The sequence below is a fragment of the Mustela nigripes genome, chromosome 2, assembly GCF_022355385.1.
Source record: "Mustela nigripes isolate SB6536 chromosome 2, MUSNIG.SB6536, whole genome shotgun sequence".
Taxonomy (NCBI): domain Eukaryota; kingdom Metazoa; phylum Chordata; class Mammalia; order Carnivora; family Mustelidae; genus Mustela; species Mustela nigripes.
In genome coordinates, this window is record NC_081558.1 from 192,566,345 (window position 1) to 192,587,388 (window position 21,044).

Sequence of the window (21,044 nt, forward strand, 5' to 3'; positions counted from 1 at the left end):
ATGTGGTATATATACACAATGGAATACATGATTCCGTTTTTAACATTTTCGTGGTAGACATGCTTTTAAGTCATCCATTTCATCCTTCTTAATGGCCCCGTGTTAACACTTTTTCTGATGTATCACGATTTATTTAATAGACCCTCTAACCTTTTTTTTTAAGTTTTTATTTTAATCACCTGGTACTCTGCAAAGTGCTTTCCTTAATCTCCTACCTTCTAGTAACCATCAGTTTGTTCTTTATAGTTAATATTCTGTTTCTTGGTCTGTCTCTCTCTCAGTCTCTCTCTTTTTCCCTTTCTCATTTGTTTTGTTTCTTAGATTCCATATATGTGGAAAATCATATGGCATTTGTCTTTTTCTGACTGACTTATTTCACTTAGCTTTATACTCTAGAGCTTGATCCATCTTTCTAAATGGCAAGATTTCATTCTTTTTATGGCTGAATAATATTCCATTGTATGTATTACGTCTTCTTTATCCATTCATCTATCAATGGACACTTGGGCTGTTTCTATATCTTAGCTATTATAAATAATGCTGCTATAAATGTAGGGGTGCATGTATCCCTTTGAATTACTGTTTTTGTATTCTTTGGGTAAATACCCACTAGTACAATTCCTGGGTCGTAGGGTAGTTCTAACTCTTTGAGGAGTCTCCATACTGTTTTCCACAGTGGCTATACCAGTTTGCCTTGCCACCAACAATGTAAGAGGATTCCTTTCTCTCCACATTCTTGCCAACACCTGTTGTTTCTTGTGTTGTTGGTTTTAGCCATTCTGACAGGTGTGAGGTGATCTCCTTGTAGTTTAGATTTGCATTTCCCTGATGGTAAGTGATGATGAGCATCTTTTTATGCACCCATTAGCCATTGGGAAAATGTCTTCTTTGGGAAAAAGTCTATTCATGTCTTCTGTCCATTTTTAATTTTTATTTATTTATTTTTAAAATTTCATTTGTGTATTTGTCAGAGAGAGAAAGAGAGAGAGGGAGAGAGAGAGAGTACACAAGCAGGGGGAGTGGCAGGCAGAGGCAGAGGAAGAAGCAGGCTACCTCCTGAGCATGGGGCCTGATGCAGAATTCGATCCCAGGACCCTGGGATCATGACCAGAGCCAAAGACTGATGCTTAATTGACTGAGCCACCCCGGCTCTCCTGTCTTCTGCCCTTTTTTTTTTTTTAAAGATTTTATTTATTTGTTTGACAGAGAGAGATTACAAGTAGGCAGAGAGGCAGGCAGAGAGAGAGAGGAGGAAACTGAGCCACCCAGGCGCCCCATCTTCTGCCCATTTTTAAAATGGATTATTCATTCTTGAGGTGTTGAGTTTTAGAAGTCTTCTATATTTTGGGTGCTAATGCTTTATCAGGTATGTCATTTGCAAATATCTTCTCCCATTCCATATGCTGTCTTTCAGTTTTATTGATCTTTTTTCCTTCACTGTGCTGAAGCTTTTTACTTTACAATAATCCCAGTAGTTTATTTTTGCTTTTGTTTCCCTTCCTCTGGAGACATAACTAGAAAAATGTTGCTATGGCTGATACCAGAACAGTTACTGCCTGTGCTTTCTTCTAAGATTTTTATGATTTCAGGTCTCGCATTTGGATCTTAAAGCCATGTTGAATTTATTTTTGTGCATGGTATAAGAAAGTGGTCCAGTTTCATTCTTTTGCATGTTGCTATGCAGTTTTCCCAACACCATTTGTTAGAGAGACTGTCTTTTTCCCCATTGGATATTCTTTCTTGTTTTTTCAAAGATAATTGACCATGTAGTCATGGGTTCTTTTCTGGGTTTTCTTTCCTTTCTAATGATCTATATTTCTATTTTTTGTGCCAGTACTGTACTATTTTGATTGTAATAGCTTTGTAATGTGACTTGAAGTCCAGTATTGTAATGCCTCCAGCTTTGCTTTTCATTTTCAAGATTGCTTTGACTACTGGGAGTCTTTTGTGTTTCCATAAAAATTTTAGGATCATTTGTTCTAGCTCTGTGAAAAATGCTGTTGATATTTTGATAGGGATTGCATTACATGTGTAGATTGCTGTGGATGGTATACATAACTTAATATTTGTTCTTCCAATCCGTTCACCAGTGTTTTATAGTTTTCAGAGGAAGGGTCTTTCACAGCTCTAGTTAGGTCCATGGTTCGTTCCTAGATATCTTATTTAATTTTCTTTTTTAAGTAGAGCTTTAAAATAGAATGTGGGAAAGTCACTCTAAATAACACTTTTGGCAGGCATACAAAAGAATAATTCCCATTTGTACACTGAATTAGGAAATTAATGAGTGAAGAAAAAGTATTACAGTAAAGAAGCATAAAAATATTATTAGGTAAGTGGACATAAAAGTTCAGGGGAAAGGAAAGCTAATAATAGCAGTTCATGCAACTGTGTCATAGGTGTATAAAACTAAAATTCCATTTGTGTTTTCAAGGCTCACCCAAATGACACCTCCTTCCTATGCATTCAAAGAGACTCCTCCCTTCGTCCTCATTCTTACCCCTTATTTTACATCTCCATAAAACTGGCAAGAAAGAGAAACCATCACATTATGTCATTTATAAAAATTCATCTTGCATGTAAATTTTTCCCCTACTAAGCTGTTAACTCATAGAAGGTAATGACTGTGTATTATTTGTCTTTGAACCCAGTAGTTGCTGCATAAATGGTCTTTCAGTTAAATTGTATTGAAGTGTGAGAAAGGGGAGGAATCAGGCAGAAATGTTTAATGTTATCAAATTTTATAAGGTGTGACTTATCTGCCTTTTTATTATTTCTGTAATTAATAATCATTAGTCCTTATGGTGGATGAGATGAAATAATATAAACACATGGCTTTTGAGATATAATGAAAATTATTTTAAATCAAATTTTAATGGTTTTTTCCTGTGGTATTCATGCTCAAAAGCATACCTATAAGCCAAATATTTAAGAAATATATTTATGAATATATGAAAAAAATTTGCATTGTGAACTTATACATTACCTCATATGAGCTTAAAAACAGCTTGTTAGGTTTAAAACATTATACATATGTAAAACTTTATTATCATTAAGATAGTAATAAAGTTGACTCTGGATGACTAATATGGATGGTTATTTGTGAAATCCAAATAATATGTAGAAGAATTCTTTATGTGAAGTCTGATAGAAGAAAGGGAGTATTGTTTTCAGTACTTTGTATAATGCAAGTTGCTACTCATGCCATTTAAATGAATCTTTAACTTGGTCTCAACCAGGAAAAATAGAGTTATTTATAATTGGGACTATTTTTGAAGGAATCTCTGATTCCATATTAGTTTGAACTCAATGGTAATATAAATCGCAAATATCTGAACAGACTTACCAAGAACAATTTCCATTACAGAAAAATTAAGAATTAGTGCGTATAAAAGTCTCTTTTGAAACTGACTGTAATGCCAAGTGCACAATAGTTTTTCTCCTCATCTGAATAGCCCCAACTTTGATTTCACATTCTCCTTTTTTTACTGGGCAAGTCAGGAAGGAGGAAAGGATCATGGTCAGTCTTTTCTACAAAAAATTTCTTTTGAGCTCATTGCTGACCTTTTTAAATCTGGAGCTTGAAACTTAGTATTTCAAATGCATAATTTTGTTCTCTTTGCTGTCAAAGGTCTCCCAGTCATTGTTATCTGTTTGGCCGGGGTTGAATATGCAAGAACTTTCAGGACTCACACATACAACAAAAGTGAATATAACAAACCAGTATCAGAAAATAAGGATTGTTATGAATGGGGGAAGAGATGATCATAAGCTCAACATACAAGGGCTATTTCTACTCATTCTAGTCAAATTTTCTAATCAATTGTTCATTTTGGGGCCATAACTTCTAAAGGTATAAAGAGTTGAACCCTGGAATTTTTATGTAAAATCTTATGGTTTTTGAGTGTTAGATCAAAAATTTTTAATTGGAAAAAATAAAAAGGAAATCATACAAGGAGTCAAGATGTGCCTTAGGTAGGCAATTTGTTACCTTTGCTTAAATAAAGTGTAAATAATTGACCAATGAATAAATGAGCCATAGACCTCTATAAGAAATAGAGAAATTAAAGAACACTCCAACCCTGTTCTCCCTTGTCTATTAGAAATTTAATATAATATTTTAAGGAGGGACATAGTCATAGTACCAATATGGAGACCTACCAGATAAGTATTTTCCAATCTATCTCTGCATTTCAGAGGCCAGAAAGACCAGGAAAGGGGGAGCAAGAGTGAACCAAGGAAGCTCAGAAGGTGTTAAAATATATTATGATATGTTAAAGGATTATGGCTATGAAACATCATTTTTTGGACACTTTTATCTGATCCCAATTTACATTCTATTGCTAATCTATTACTATCTTTCCTTTATTTCAAATTTTTTATAAACATTTATCTTTTATGAATCTTAAAAAGCAAATGATGAAAAGAGATGGTAGATCAAAAGGAAGTCAAACTCATGGCAAAAATATATATCAAATGTGCAAATCCTGTCACATAATTATTACAAAGTAAACATGGATCCAATGGACCCTGGTTTGTTTTCCAATCTGACCTATTTAAGATTTACTTTGTTTTTGAAGTCTCTCTGCTTTCCTTCCAGACAAACTCACCCTTCTCTCTGCTAATTCAATACTTTCTTATATTACCACACATTTCACCTGCAGTTAGTGGTATCTAATTACAGTGCTTACCTATCTCTCTTCCCAAATAGAATTAAGAATCTTGAGATCAGAAATGATATCTTTAAAACTTTTTTTGGAAACAATCATGAACTTATAGGAAATTTGTAAGTACAGCACGGAAAACCATCTGAAAGTAAATGTCCAACCTGCTGTCCCATTACCCTAAATTACTTTGGGCTGTGTCTGCTCATAAACAAAGACATTTTTCACCTAACCACATAAAAGTCATCAATCTCATATGCTAAGGACTCAGTTATCCCCACCCCCACCACCAGATTCAAATGTTGAAGCCCTAATTCCCTTTGTAATGATATTTAAAGAAGAAGCCTTTGGGAGCTAAGTAGGTTTAGAGGAGATCATGAAGTGGGACCCTCATGATAGGATTAGTGCCCTTGTAAGAAGAGACACCAAAGGCCTTGCTTGCTTTCCCTTTTTCTGCCATGTGAGGGCATAAGCAAGGAAGAGTTCTCACCAAAGATAGGAATTACCTGGCACTTTAATCTTAGACTTCCCACCCTCCAGAACTGTGAAGAGTAAATTCCCATTGCTTAAGCCACCCAGCCTATAATATTTTGTTATGGAAGCCTGAGCTGACTAATACATCAGGAAATTAACAATGATATATCACTGCCATTGAATCCTCAGATTCCATTCAAGATTTATTGGTTGTTCAAATAAATTTCAACTACTATCCTTTAGAATGTAAGAATTTGTTTCTGAATGATGTGCCTCATTCAGTAATCATGTTTTATTCATCTCCATAAATGTAGAAAAGTTCTACAGACTTCCCTTAAGTTTCATGGCCCTGATATTTTTGAAGATTACATTCTAATTGTTTTCTAGAATGACCTTTATTTTTTATTTGTCTGATGCAGAGACCATAGCTTACATAAATTTGGATCTTAGCATCTTGAACAGTGTCTGGTATGTAGCCTATGTTTAATAAATGCTAGTGAGGAATGAATTGTATGAAAACTTTTACTGGGAAACTGACTCTGAATCACTTGGGTAATGCTAATAGTAAATATTTCAAAACTTAAAGAGAAAAATGTTAAACATGTCCAAAATAAGAAAACAAATAAACAAACAAAACACACCCTGCCACGCTCTGGTGTCTTCCTCTGTTCTTAGTGAGTATGCATATACTGGTTACTATGTAAATTAATATTAGTTTCCCTAGAGCAGTGTTTTTCAAAGCATGGTCTGTGGACTGTTTCCAGTTTACATGCTGTTTCTGGATTATGATGAAATAAGTAGAGAAATTGGGAATAAACATTTTAGAAACCTTTCTGGCATTTTGACAAAGTAAATCTACTCCTGCTTAATCTAGTAATTCTAAAGCGAAATATTGGATATATTTTATCCACTTATCTTATTTCATTTATCTAATAGTTACTTTACATTGTATTTACCATAATCTTTTATTCACAATGGGTTAGACATTAAAAACGTAGTCATTTGGAGCACTTGGGTGGCTCAGTTGGCTAAGCTTCTGACTCTTGATTTTGGCTCAGTTCATGATCTCAGCGTCCTAAGATGAAGCCCTGTCTCAGACTCCACACTCAGAGGGGAGTCTGCTTGAAATGCTCTCCCTTTGCCCCTCCCCCAACTCATGGCACTCTTTTACTCCCATTCACTTTTGCTCTCTCTCTTTCTCCCCCTTAAATATATATATATGACTCTATTCTGATGAGAACTACAAAAACTGGTATAAATGACTATATATATATAAATGTTATAAATGACTATATATAAATGTATATAAATATATAAATATATAATATATATTATTATATATAATATAAATATATATAAATATATAAAATATAAATATATAAATATATATCTATAAATGACTATATATAAAAATGTTATAAATGACTATATATCTATATATATCTTTATATATAAATGTTATAAATGACTATATATAAATGTATATAAATATATATAAATACATATATATATAAATATAAACATATGTATATAAATATATATATAAATGACTATATATATATATATATAGTCATTTATAACAGTTTTTGTAGTTCTCATCAGAATAGAGTGGGATAAATATGAGCTAGAATATAATGGATTTTGACCTGGAACCTGTAGAATGAGTAGGATATTTCTAGTTTGTAAAGCACAGAAATGGGCCATTCAGGCATAATGAAGTGCAAAAGTATACTTGTGTTATATGCGTGTACTTGTGTGCATGCTCGTGTGTGTTGCATGGGTATCAAAAGACAGTAACAGCCCATGATTCCAATCCTGGATGATAAGAACCCCTCCCACATCTGATTCCATCGCGTCCTGAGCACAGGTTCCAGTGGCACTCCCCTCTCCAGAAGACCTTCTTGTTCTCCCTTTCCTTTCCGAACTCATCTTCTCTCTGGGCCACCTGAAACCTAGAATTCCCATTTTTGGCAAAACATAAATAAGCAACTCTGACCCCAAAAGTGGGCAATGTTAATACCACCTCTTGATGATGGAGCCTATACCCAGTTTTCCAAATATTTAAGCAAAGAGAGAGGAGATGGAGATAGCAGAGGAAAAACAATGAGAGAAAGAATAGAGTGTTTTAAAATTCAGAAGTATTTAACAGTCCAAACTTTATAAAGCACACAGGTGGTTTCCCATCCTTTATTTTCATCTATTTAAGTGTTTTTTCATTTGTGGATTTTATCAACGAGTACTGAGCATATCGTATACTGTGTTCTAGACTCACAGGCAAAAGTGAGATCATCTGTCCTCAGAGGCATGGACCACAGACCTAAGAGTGCAGAGGATAGGCTTTGAGCCATAACAGGAACAAAAAACCTCAAGTATGGCTTCCCAGAAGAGGGATATTGAAGGAAATTGGAACAGTTAGAAAGACTGAAAAGATGGAAAAGGGAGTTCAGGTACCATAAACAATTAACAATGACCAGGATAACACGCTTAAGGAATAATGATATGGTTTTAGGAATGCAGAAGGTAGGTTGGGGAGAAGCAGGACAAGCCAGTGTGGGCTAGACCACGGAGAACAAATGGATACATTTAAGAATGGGCATGGATTTACATTTTAGTAAGGTATCTGGAAGTTTGGCAGCCATGAAAGCTAAGTAAATCGATCAAGTAAAAAGGGTCAAGAAAGAAGAGTGATCAAAAAAGAGAAAAATGAGAGAAGGTATAGTTGTGTAAGTTATTCAGGAAATGTTTTTGCTATCAAATTGACAAGATTTCAGCATTCATGTGTGGAAGGTTAACATAACCTGGACCTCCTAGAGAACTCTCAGGATTTGAGAGAAAGATTGGGAAATGAAGATGCCATTAAATGAGTACAAAAAGCAGGTTGGGGGGCGCCTGGGTGGCTCAGAGGGTTAAAGCCTCTGCCTTCGGCTCAGGTCATGATCCCAGGGTCCTGGGATTGAGCCCCGCATCGGGCTCTCTGCTCCATGGAGAGTCTGCTTCCTCCTGTCTCTCTTCCTGTCTCTCTGCCTGCCTCTCTGCCTACTTGTCATCTCTGTCTATCAAATAAATAAATAAAATCTTTAAAAAAAAAAAAAAAGCAGGTTGGGGGAAAGATGAGGTCAATTATGAACATATTGAGAGGTTGACGTGTTTCGAGTACATTCAGTTAGTTGTATAAGTAGACTATTGAATATATAAATCTGGCCCTTAAGAGGAAAACCTAGAATAAAGATAGTGATTTGAGTATAATTAGTATAAAGATATAAGTGCAAGCTAATTCACCGATGTAAATAGAGTAGCTCTGCCATATATTTAAGGCAGGAAGTGAAAAGAACTTGAAGCCATGGTGAGCTAGTGAATTACATGAAAGTATAAATGTAGAATTAGAGAAGACAGAAGTCTCACCGATAAGCTTAATGTCTTTGAATATTAGTGTGGGATGACTTATTTAATAGATGCCTCATATTTTGAAAGACAAGGATCTAAAGCCTAGGAAAAGTATTTCCAAAACAAAAGGAAGAACAACCATATCTTGGTATTTGTTCCAGTTCTACAAATTCTATTTTTCAACTGTCTGCTTTATATTTTGATTCATAAATTTTCAAGCTTGCCTTGTTCAAATATGAGCACAAAAACATGACCAAAGTTTACTCAGCATTCAGGATTCTACTTTTCATATCAGATTTTTTTAAATTTAATTTTATGGTGCCCAATTCACTTTAAGAACAAGCTTCTCCAAGTGTGAAGTTTTCTGTGATCTAACTCACTTAACCATGGCAATATTTTCCTGCATTAGCTCATCAGAAAGAATGCCAGTAACATAAAAATAAATGGGAGTGAAATAAATTAAATATTTTATCTTAATAATGTATAACTCAGCTCCTATTTTGTCTAATGTCACGTTCATATGAATTAGCATAACCAAGAAAAATGATTTCATTTTCTAACACTGTAAAACAGAGTTATAGAAAGTTTAAGTAACCAAAGAAAGAAACATGGTTTGAGAAGGCATTTTTTTTCATTGAGGATTAAATGGGTTTTAGGTGGCTATTAAATCATATAAAATATATTTTAGGCAAACATTTCAGTCAAACAATATTTAACTGTTAATTAGACCTATACATATTAATGCGATTTCTGTGGGATCAATATTAGCAAGATGCTGTAAGGAGGAATGCCGTATAACTGAATCAATTCCATAGTCTTGGAGTTCGGGAGGATTCGTTATTACTCAGATTTTACTGTATTTCATCATCATCAAGATATGATTCAAGTGAATCAATAAACTTTTATCAAAACTAGAGATAAAGGGACTTAATTTGATAATGGAATTTTCTAATTTCTGTTGTCAGATAATTTATATCATGATTTTCATTATGTTATCATAATTGTCATTTAAAAGTGTATATATTGAGCCATGTTCAAGTCATATACAGATAATATCTTTTATAATAGTCATTGCAGGCATAAAAAAACGATTTTTTAGAAATTTGCATTGCAAACAAAGAACTGTGTATTATTATTTGAGATAATTTGAAGATCAATCATTACTCATGAATACATTAGATAGTTTGATCCTCTATCAACCTAAATCCTCACGTCTCTTTCTCTTTCCTGCCCATCCTTCTTCTTTCTTTTGGTAGAATTTTCCTTGACCACATAGTCACGTATAGCTCTGTCCTGTGTATGGTCAATAAAGATCAAGAAAATTTGGAGAGCTTTCAGAGAGAATTTTTTTTTTTTAACTTTCTAAAGGTGGAGATTAAAAGCAAAACAAAAACACCTCCCTCCTAGGTTCTAAAGTTATCATAGGTTGTTTGCAGGAGTATGACTTTGAGGGTTGCAAGAGGACAGGGTAGAAGTGAGGATAAAGTGGAGTGAGTGAGTGTAGTGGGGTGAGGCAGAAGTGGGACTGTATGGTTATTTGAATGAATGTTGAGTTATGTCATCCAAGACTGGTATTTTCATGAGTTTCTTGATGCAATATATAATTAAAGTAAGTGTTTGCTTATTTCAATATTGCTCCAATCTACTTTTAGCAAGAAGCTTGTGTCCAATTTTATGGAATTTATCTTTAATTTAGTATCCAAAAATAAATCGCTTCTTAAGTTTAACTACTAAGATATTTTTCCAGTTTAGAATTTCATGAGTAAAAAAAAAAAAAAAAAAAAAAAAAGTTTAAATTTTTATAATAAAAAAAAAAAAAAAAAAAAAAAAAGTTTGTATTTTTAGCATCAATAATCCATTAGAATATAAAATTTTTGTCATTTTTGGTTTAAAATACAAAATTCATGTATCATGAAAGGAGATGAAAATTTCTAAGAACACTTTTGATAATAAATTGCATTAAGGAAAAAACTGTTTTCTCTGTAGAAACTAGACCTTTCATCCTACAGCTACATGAATCCGATCTTGACTTTTTTGAAAGAAGCATTTTTGAGGTGTTTATTTTCTCATATATCAACTTATATACACATCTTTCTTTTTTGACACTTTCATTCCACTTAGCTTGATCTAACTCAGTCTTTCCCAGATTTCTGGCTAGCTAGCTTCTCCTTACGCTTGTGAGATTTCCAGTATTTTAACTAAAAGATATCTTTCATTTTCTCCCCTGTTATCCTTCCCTCTACAACTTACAAAAATTGGCCTCACCACCTTGTCCAATGTAGCCTCTTTTTGTCAGTCTTCTTCCTACCCTCTGTCTGCTCTCCTCACTCTGCGGGCTCCTACTCTTGTCCCAGGGTATTTCCTGGTCGAGCACATCTACACTCTCTTAGGCAAACCCCACTCTATGACTAGACCTCAAGCAGAAGGACTCACTGCACTTCTTTGGTATCTGACTCTCCCTAATGTTTTATAAGCTGAATTATTTTTGTATTCCCAGAACCATACTATACAATGACGGGGATGTTCTAGATGCTCGGCAACTGCTTACTGTATGAATAAATCAACAATTCCCTCATCCAGAAAAGAAGAGTTATTCTCATTTTTATGCTATTTCCTTCAGATATTATTTAGTTTTTATGAAATATATGTATTTTTAGTTAATATTTAAACACATTTTACCTGCTTTTTATCACTGTTTTAGTATGAATTTGGTAAGTACTTTCTCATAAAATAAAATTTCTTTGTATGTAACAGTTTTATAGCAACTCAGTATCTTATTTCACATATGTATCTGACTCCTATTTTATGGGAACACTTATCTGCATTTCAATTTTTCCTCTAGATATATTTCTAGAAATGGAATTACTATAATCCTGCAATGTAGGACTTTTGATACATTGTGCCAAATTTCTTTCCAGAAAGATTGTACCAAATTACATTACCATGAGACATTTGCAAGACTTCCAAATTCACCTCTGTCTTGCCAATATTGGAAAGTCTTACCATGTTTAATGTTTGCTAATTAGATAATCATAAAAATTCGCAATTTGTCATTCTAAACTAGATTTTTTCATTTATACTAATTAGTGGATGAAGTTTTTAAATGTTTAACACCATTCCTTAGGAGTCTTCTAGTTTCCAGTCTTCCCATTTAACTGCCTTTAATCTATTGCTACCAACATGCTACCCATACCCATAGCACATACTGAGCACGCTGTGTGGGGAATATCAATGAGTCCCAGTCATCCACAAAATAAACTCCACATTTGTGGTCCACATGACAATCACCTTTATCGTCCAGTCTCAACTTCTTTCATCACGAAATTTCTTAAATCTGCTTCATACAACCTGTAATTGTGTCACACTGATTTATTTCATTCCTTTTCCCCATAAAACCTTTCCCTGTTTCTGCCAACTAAAATCTTACCTGTGGTTTAACATTTGATAAGTATGTACTAACATTTATCTGAGAATCTTGTCTTTCATCTTGCATTTCATTCTGTTTCTTGTTCTCAGAATTCAGGTTTTTTTAAAAAAAGATTTTATTTACTTATTTGACAGAGAGAGAGAGATCACAAGTAGGCGGGGCGGGGTGGGGGGAAGCAGGCTCCCTGCTGAGCAGAGAGCCTGATGCGGGGCTCGATCCCAGGACCCCAGAATCATGACCCAAACTGAAGGCAGACACTTAACCCACTGAGCCACCCAGGCGCCCCTCTCAGAATTCAGTTTTGCCTGAAAAGTCTAATACAGGCATTTCAATAGACGTTGAGAACACATCCTACTGCTGTAAGATTTAATTATGAAACAGTGGGCGCTTTGTAAATCTTGCATTTCAAGATAACCTCAGGTCAAAACAAAAACAAAATCTAACAAAAATAATAACCTCAGGTCTACCTATCCAGAACTTCTCAGTAATGTTTATCTCATTTGGTTGCTGAGTCTTTAGTCCTTTTTTTTTTTTTTTTTTTAAATTTATTTGACAGAGAGACACAGTAAGAAAGGAACACAAGCAAGGGAGTGGGAGAGGGAGAAGCAGAAGGATCCCAGTGCAGGGCTAAATCCCAGGACCCTGGGATCATGACCTGAACCAAAGGCAGATGCTTAACAACTGAGCCACCCAGGTGCTCTGGTTGCTGAGTCTTTTAAAAAGAGCCTTAAGATATATAAATAATATATATTTGAAGCAGGTAAGGTAATTTAAAATAATTTGCGTATGGTGACTATGTTCTATATTAGTATGAGTGTACATTTGAGTTTAATTTAAAAATTATGTAAAGTAACTTTGTGTAACTGTCACCAAATGGTAGTTATTAAACTCTATTTATTTTTGTAACTTTCTTGGGATACATGTGACTCATTTTTGATAATCTGACTTCCATTCAGCCAGACACATGTTTCTTCCCAAAGAAAAAATTAAGAACATAATAATCAAGATATGCACTCAGTTTATAAGTCAATTATTGTTAGAAAAATAGACCAACTGATTTGATAATCAATTCTATTGGCTTGCATTTAAAGCTGTAACTTCAAAAACTAGCAAATAAATCAAGAGTTTTTTATTCCATCTGTTAATATCACCTGTCTCATTTGGGTATGTATTTATATTTACATTTGCATTTATATGTATATTTATATCTTATTTAGCATAGTATTTACAGCTAGTGATCAGTAAACTGTGGTAGTCCTTTTAATAATCAGTGGTAGGTCCAATTATAAAAACCATATATAGGAAATCAATCAGTAATGTTTAAATTGCTTAGGGTTTTTTTTTTTTTAAAGTAACTCTCTGAAATAGACATGCTATTTCTCTAACCTACGTAGAGTTTGAAATTTTTTAAGTGTTTATTAGTTAATGATAGTGGACTAAAAGAAAGTGTAGCTATTGGTTTAGTTGAATTTAGAGGGAAAAATAGTACAGATCCTTACATTGTACACTGGGTTACCAGGATCCACATTTATTAATGACTTTGACTTATCAGATACAATTACTGATTAATTCTGATATAGAGGATTGATTATATATTCATATATTTTATATTATATTTATATATTTATATTTTTCTGCTAGTTCATCAAAATAGATAAAATGTCCTTCTGAAAAAAAAAAAAAGTTTACTTTGCCTTTCTGGTTAGGGAGTCTCTTTCCAGAATCTTTAAACACCTCAAACAAAGTACCGTTCCAATAGTCTTCAGACCACACAAATAGTGCAATGTTTAATACTTGATTTAACAAAATAGAGGCATCAACACTCACAATTTTGATTCTTTACATATTGACCAGATTTGCTAAGGCAAAAGATCAAAGTCTCTTTTTTAAAAGGAAAAAAGAAAACCTCCATGCTAGAAAAATGGGGAAAAGCTGAGTTTGAAATTAAATCCTAAGCTTCATAAGCTGGCTTTTCAACAGTTCAAAACTCAGTTTTTTGCTTTTGCTCCCATTTGAAACAAAATGAAATTTGCCATGCCTAAGTGCTATGTGTTGCTAGCTTTTTTGGTTTTCGTATAATAGCATTTCCCTTTTTAATCAGCCTATCTCTTGCTTTTATTATTTTCTTTGATCTCTGTTTTCTCTTAATTTTCCTCTTTTCTGTGTGATCTGTTTTTCCCATCACCCTTTTCCTTCACCCTCCTCTAAAATCTCACACTTGCATCTAATAATTAGACCGCATAGTAGTCTGGAACTTTGCTTGAAATAAGCAAGTCTCTCTGTACCTTCCTCCCACTTTCACTCTTTTCCTAATTTATGAAGCTCTAGTAGATGAACTTTGAGTAAATGTTCACCATATAAATTCCATCTCTTGTAATTGTCAGTACTAATCGGGAGTGTTGTTAATCTATAACTTTACCTTTGACAGATGTTGCTTATTGGAATCCTTTCCTATTTCTCACGAAAGTAATAGTTTCCATCTTTATATTGTATGTTTCCATTGCTTTCATCTCATATGACTATGGATTACTTTTGCTTTATTAAGAGAAGAGACATTATGTAGGAAATGATCTCCAGAGTCATGGAGTATAGAGACCTCTGAGAGCCTGAGTGTCTTGGGGAGTCCTCTGGCTAGCCAGCACCAAACCACAGTCCTTGGGACCACACTTCATCAAACCTTCAGTGAAACTGGCCATTTTTTTTTTTTTTAATATATCCTATAGCAAAAACAAATGAAAACATAACCCACCAATTTTTTTTTTTAATTTTCACTTTTGGGTTAGTAGTTTTGGCATCTGACACATGCTTTAATCATAGAAATGCCTTTCTTATAGGGAGATAGAGGATGCCAACTAACTAGAGCACATCAAACTTATAAAAGTTCTCAAGCTGAACAGGGCATTCATGCAGATACAGGGGCAAAGAGGCTAGCGCTTACTCATCTCAAAGGACAGTGTCTTCTGGCCGATGCCACTATCCTCTCTGCTTTGACACTTGGAAATGGTACCTGAGTTCTTAAGACAAAAAGAAATGTAGCTCTTCTTAATGTTAGGAGAGTATGAAATGGAGTTCATGAAATGAAATTCATGAATATAATGATGTGCAATGTTGTTGGGGGAAAAAACAGACTCATTACTGTGCTAAGTCAACGATTTGAGTTTCAGGCACCAGTATATTCAGCTCATTAAAGGGATAATTTGGGTGTATCAATTCCAGAGAAATGGCTGCCTTCATCTTACTCAACTTAGGTTTTCATTAAAAGGCCGCTGAGCCGGACATGGGTTAAGAAAGAGGACTGTGAGGTATTGCCTCATTAGTTGAGATTGTTTTTCTCAAGGCATAGGAAACAAAGAAGTATTGGTATAACTTCTTCTAATGTTAACATAGAAATGGCAGCTATTTTAGAAAATTAAGAGCAGAAAATAGAAATATAATTTTAAACTTAATGATAAAGCAATTTGAAGAAGCAAAAAAAATAGGTATTTTAGATTATGGAGTTTTCTTGATTTATTTCTGTTTTCTGCGTCTTTCCTATGCAGTTAAGTGGTATAAAAGACAAACAGTAACTGTATTCTACAAAGAAGCAGGCAACACATATTTTGTGAGTTGTTGTTTTTGTTGAAACTGCTTTACTTGAATTTGAAGTAAGCAAATAACATATTTCAGGGAATAGTCCTGCAACGCTAAAATGAATGCATACATGGAAATAAATGGGTTATCAAAGCTCTCCTCCTTAATTTGCACATATATGTTATATGCAGCAAAAAACAAAGCAAAAACCAAATACATACTAGTTTCTCCAGACCATCCCATGACTTTGACCTTTCCATTGTATTTCATATAAACTGTCACATTTTTTAGTCCCCATCTATGTAATTTAACAATCTCTTAAGCTGCAGTTCTTTCCAGAACACTAGGCATCTATCATATTAATATTTGTGATATTAATAAACCATCTATTTCAGTATTAAATCAAAATATTATCAATATTAATATTATTGGGGCGCCTGGGTGGCTCAGAGGGTTAGGCCGCTGCCTTCGGCTCAGGTCATGGTCTCAGGGTCCTGGGATCGAGTCCCGCATCGGGCTCTCTGCTCAGCAGGGAGCCTGCTTCCTCCTCTCTCTGCCTGCCTCTCTGCCTACTTGTGATCTCTCTCTGTAAAATAAATAAATAAAATCTTTAAAAAAAATATTAATATTATCAATATAATAGCAATATTCATTATGTCCCACTCTTCAAGATAATATATATGCAAAATTATTAGAGTAGACAGATTGGATCATTAAGCAAGAAAGGACAGAATAGAGCTGTGTGACTACCAGGAAATAATGAGGTTCAGAGAAATTAGAAATCCCATCTAGGACAGCGTTTACTGGCCCCACTGTTGCTGTCTGGGTTGGTTGGGATATTGACCAGTGATCCCTGCATTTTAAAGTAGTAACTACAAAATAAAATTGCTGTAGCTTACTCACCTCCAGTCCCATCCATGCTGATGCAAATGGTAGGTATTCATCCTTTCTGATGGCTGAGTAATATTCCATTGTACATATGTACCACTTCTTTATCCATTCATCTGTTGAAAGACATCTCAACTCCTTCCACAGTTGGGCTATTGTGGACATTGCTATGAACATTGGGGTGCATGTTCCCCTTCTTTTCATTACATCTGTATCTTTGTGGGAGCCAATGGGGAAGGGAGCAAAAACTGAAGGGGAAGAAATCAGAGAGGGAGACAAACCATGAGAGACTGTGGACTCCAGGAAACAAACTGAAGTTTACAGAAAGGAGGGGGTGGGGGGATTGGGTAACTGTGTGATGGGTATTAAGAAGGGCATGTGATATGATGAGCACTGGGTGTTATATACAACTAATGAATCATTGAACACTATACCAAAAATTAATGGTGTACTATATGTTGGCTAAATGAACATAATAAGAAAAAAAATAATTAAGAAAAAAATAATTGCCATAGCTTTTGACTTTAAAAAGTCACCTCTTTATAAGTCTGTACAAATTCCAGAAGTAGGGGCACTTGGATGTCTCAATTGTTAAGTGTCTGCCTTCAGCTCAGGTCATGATCCTGGGGTCCTAGGATCAAGCCTCACTTCTAGAGAGCTCCCTGCTGGGATGGAAGCCTGCTTCTTACTCTCCCACCTGCTCCTGCTTGTGTTCTCTCTCCCACTGTGTCTCTTCTGTCAAATAAAATCTTTTTAAAAAAATTCTACAAGTATTACAGTGGGAGCTTACTTTTAGAATTATAAGTAGCATTTAAAGGAATGCATAGACAAAATAATAAACTGAATTTTTTATGAAAGGACTAAAAGCTTTCAAAATGGTTAAATCTATCCAATACTCATTAGTGCAGTTTAACAAAAATTGATCACCCCTGAGGTGTGTCATTGTTGCTGATCACAGAGCTTAAAAAACTTTAATTGCTAGCTTATTTAGTTTAGAAGAAGGAAAAGAATCAGAAAGAAAATGAAATTCCTTTGGAAATCCAAAAATAATACTTTAATAAAGAATTATTAAAGGAATATTTTTTGCCAAGCTTCTTTATACTGTTAATATAGTTGTACAGATTTTTGAGTAAATGGAAAATGGTATGTAGCATTTGGGAGCTAGTTTCTACATTTTTGAGCAGAAACTAAGTACACAGAAATTTATTTACATGTCTTCTCATGGTGTTGAAATACTGTACTACATATATGTATGGAAATTCATGTTATTATATACAAGAGTTTTATCTTTTAATGTCAGTGCCATGTTACACATTTTAACTTTTGTAGCAAAAAGAAATGTTATTATATCTTAAAAACCACTTCCATTACTGGAAAAGCAAGAGAAAATCCTTTATGAATTCAGAAGTGGGCAAGAATATAGTACTCTATACTCTATGACTCTGCAATTGCACTATTGGGTATTTACCCTAAAGATACAGATGTAGTGAAAAGAAGGGCCATCTGTATCCCAATGTTTGTAGCAGCAATGGCCACAGTTGCCAAACTGGAAAGAACCAAGATGCCCTTCAACAAATGAATGAATAAAGAAGATATGGTCCATATATACAATGGAATATTATGGCTCGGTCAGAAAGGATTAATACACAACTATTGTATCAACATGGATGGGACTGGAGGAGATTATGCTGAGTGAAATAAGTCAAGCTGAGAGAGTCAATTATCATATGGTTTCACTTACTTGTAGAACATAAGGAATAACACGGAGGACATTAGGAGAAGGAAAGGAAAAGTGAATTGGGGGAAATCGGAGGGGGAGACAAACCATGAGAGACTGTGGACTCTGAGAAACAAACTGAGGGTTTTGGAGGGGAGGGAGTTGGAGGTTGGGTGAGCCTGGTGGTGGGTATTATGGAGTGCACGTATTGCATGGAGCACTGGGTGTGGTGCATAAACAGTGAATCTTAGAACACTGAAAAAATAAAATAAAATAAAAGAATACAGTGCTCTAATTTTTTATTATTGTGGAAACTATAATTGATCAATAATTTTTAAGTGCTCCCAATTTTTAGTATGGTTTTTGTCATAGTAAAAGATACCAAAGTAATTAACATAGTAACCATTCTCAAATGTGTTTGATATAATTATGCCAATATGTCTAAAACACAGAAAAGAATTTTGAATAATACAAAGCCATTTTACCAGGAACCATTATTCAGGATACAGAAGTTGAGAGGAGATGGGGCCTCAAATGTGGCAATAATAAGAGAGTACCCCTTGGAAATGCCAGGATTATAAGGCTGAAGACCATGTTGAGCTCTGTTAGTGAAACAGGTTAACAGCAGAAGGCATTTCGTGTGAGGGTAATCTTACAAACAAGAGAATGCACTTTCTAGTTGATGCAGTCTTTAAGGGGACATTAGGAGAGGCCTTTTAATGAGAGGTATTTGGAAGTATTTGTTGGTAGAATCACAGTAAATAAATTTAGATTAGGATGATGGACACAGTTTATGTATCGTGTTTACTTCTAGATAGAAAAGCCTTTGTTTGGGTGTGGTTTGACAGGGCGTTCCACAGTTGATATTTAAGCAGGGTCATAATATGAGAGTAGTGTTTAAAATGGATGAGTCTGGAAAGAGTGCGCAATATACGGGTGGGAGTTGAAGGGTGGAAAGAAAGGCAAGAGGCAACCCAGAGTCAGAAGTTACAGTAATGCAGGTGTGGAATGAGTGATAAGCTTTTAGCTTCAGGTGGTGGCAGTGAGAACGGTGTGAGACAAAGAGGACACCTGAGGCATTCAAATTACTCTAGATCTCTCTTTTGATCTTGTAACTACCCTCCTATGTTTGGTTTGAAGGTGGCTGGTTTAGTTTTGTGAGCAAAATATGGCTTCATTAATGCCTTCCTTATCTCTCTCAGTTAAAGGCATTATTAAAAATCCACATCGTCCTGTCTATGCAAAGATAGTACTACACAGTATTGCAAATCCACTGAGAGCACGCACTTTGAATTATTTTCCAAGAGTGGCAGTAGAATTTGCTGTACAGGCATATGCTGTATAGAGCCAGTATGTTTGAATAACAGCCAGTACTCTTGAGATTGTTGGCAAGGGTTAGTGACCCGTTTGATGGCTCAGGACAGAAGACTTTCCACGGAATAAAAGCTAGCAGGTATCTAATGGGGACCAATGCTTGTGGTATCATAAATGCCATCTACTAAGCAGATGAACCAGTCTATCCTGGAAGGTAAGCTGGCTGACAGAAAGATGGTAAAAAGTTAAACTAACAGAATTTCTTTTTGAGCTAAGAAGTCCTTTTCACTAATTCCATAAATCACCAGAATGCATGCTCCAAATTAAACTAAGAGCATATTTGATGAAGACATGAATTTGAGGCTTATAGGACTCTAACGAGTGACAAAGGAATATATTTCCCATTTTAAATTAGTAACTTTTACTGCACTTGTCAATTAGAATGCCACTTTAGAGGTCACTTAAAAGATGGAGTTCAGCAAAACAAACATGAGTTTTCTTTCCACAAAATGGGACATTTTCTTTCCTGCCCATTGGAAGAATAAGGTCCATTTTGTAATTAGAGGATAAACACTACAAATAGTGTTTTGCCATTGTCATTGCTGCTGCTGTTTTGATTTTACAAGTGGACCGAAGAGCCTTGACCATGCACACTAGTTTTTCTCATATAGGCTCTAACCTGAAGAAGGAGGTCAATAGAAGATGGTTTTGACCTATGGATGTTTCATGTGTATATATTGTGTCAGCAATGGCCTAGGAAGTTCCATTTGTCTTGCTGCTTCAACAATTAATTTTCTCATGTTAATAAATTAACAATTAAGTGATCCAAATAAGCTATTTGGATTTCTCAAAAGATCATTTATTTTTGAAGATTATATTTATTTATTGGACAGAGAGAGAGATCCACAAGTAGGCAGAGAGGCAGGCAGAGAGAGAGGGGGAAGCAGGCTCCTGGCTGAGCAGAGAGCCTGATGTGTGGCTTGATCCCAGGATGCTGAGATCACGACCTGAGCCAAAGGCAGAGGCTTAACCCACTGAGCCACCCAGGTGCCCCACAAAAGATCATTTTTAAATATGCTTTTTCCCTTGGATATTTGTAGACTTTAATACCAAGTTTCTATGTATCTATTCATCTATTTTTGCCATTTATACCTCCTTAAAAGGATGTTATTTACAGAACAGATATTTACAGTTTAAATTGTAGCAAATTAATTTAAATTTAAATTTTAATTTAATTTAAAATTAATTTAAAAGCGTGAGCATAACTCATGACCTATGTATATCGCTACATATTATTTCTATATTGTCAGTCATGGAAGAATTATAGAGATGTAAGTAAAACATGGTGTGAATTTTATTAATAAAATAAAATTTTAATTTTAATTTTGATTTAAAATTTAAGATTTTATTTATTTATTTGACAGACGGAGATCACAAGCAGGCAGAGAGAGAGGAGGAAGCAGGCTCCGTAAGTCAGTATTTTTTTAAAAGATTTTATTTATTTATTTGACAGACGGAGATCACAAGCAGGCAGAGAAGCAGGCAGAGAGAGAGGAGGAAGGAGGCTCCCTGCTGAGCAGAGAGCCCGATGTGGGGCTCAATCCCATGA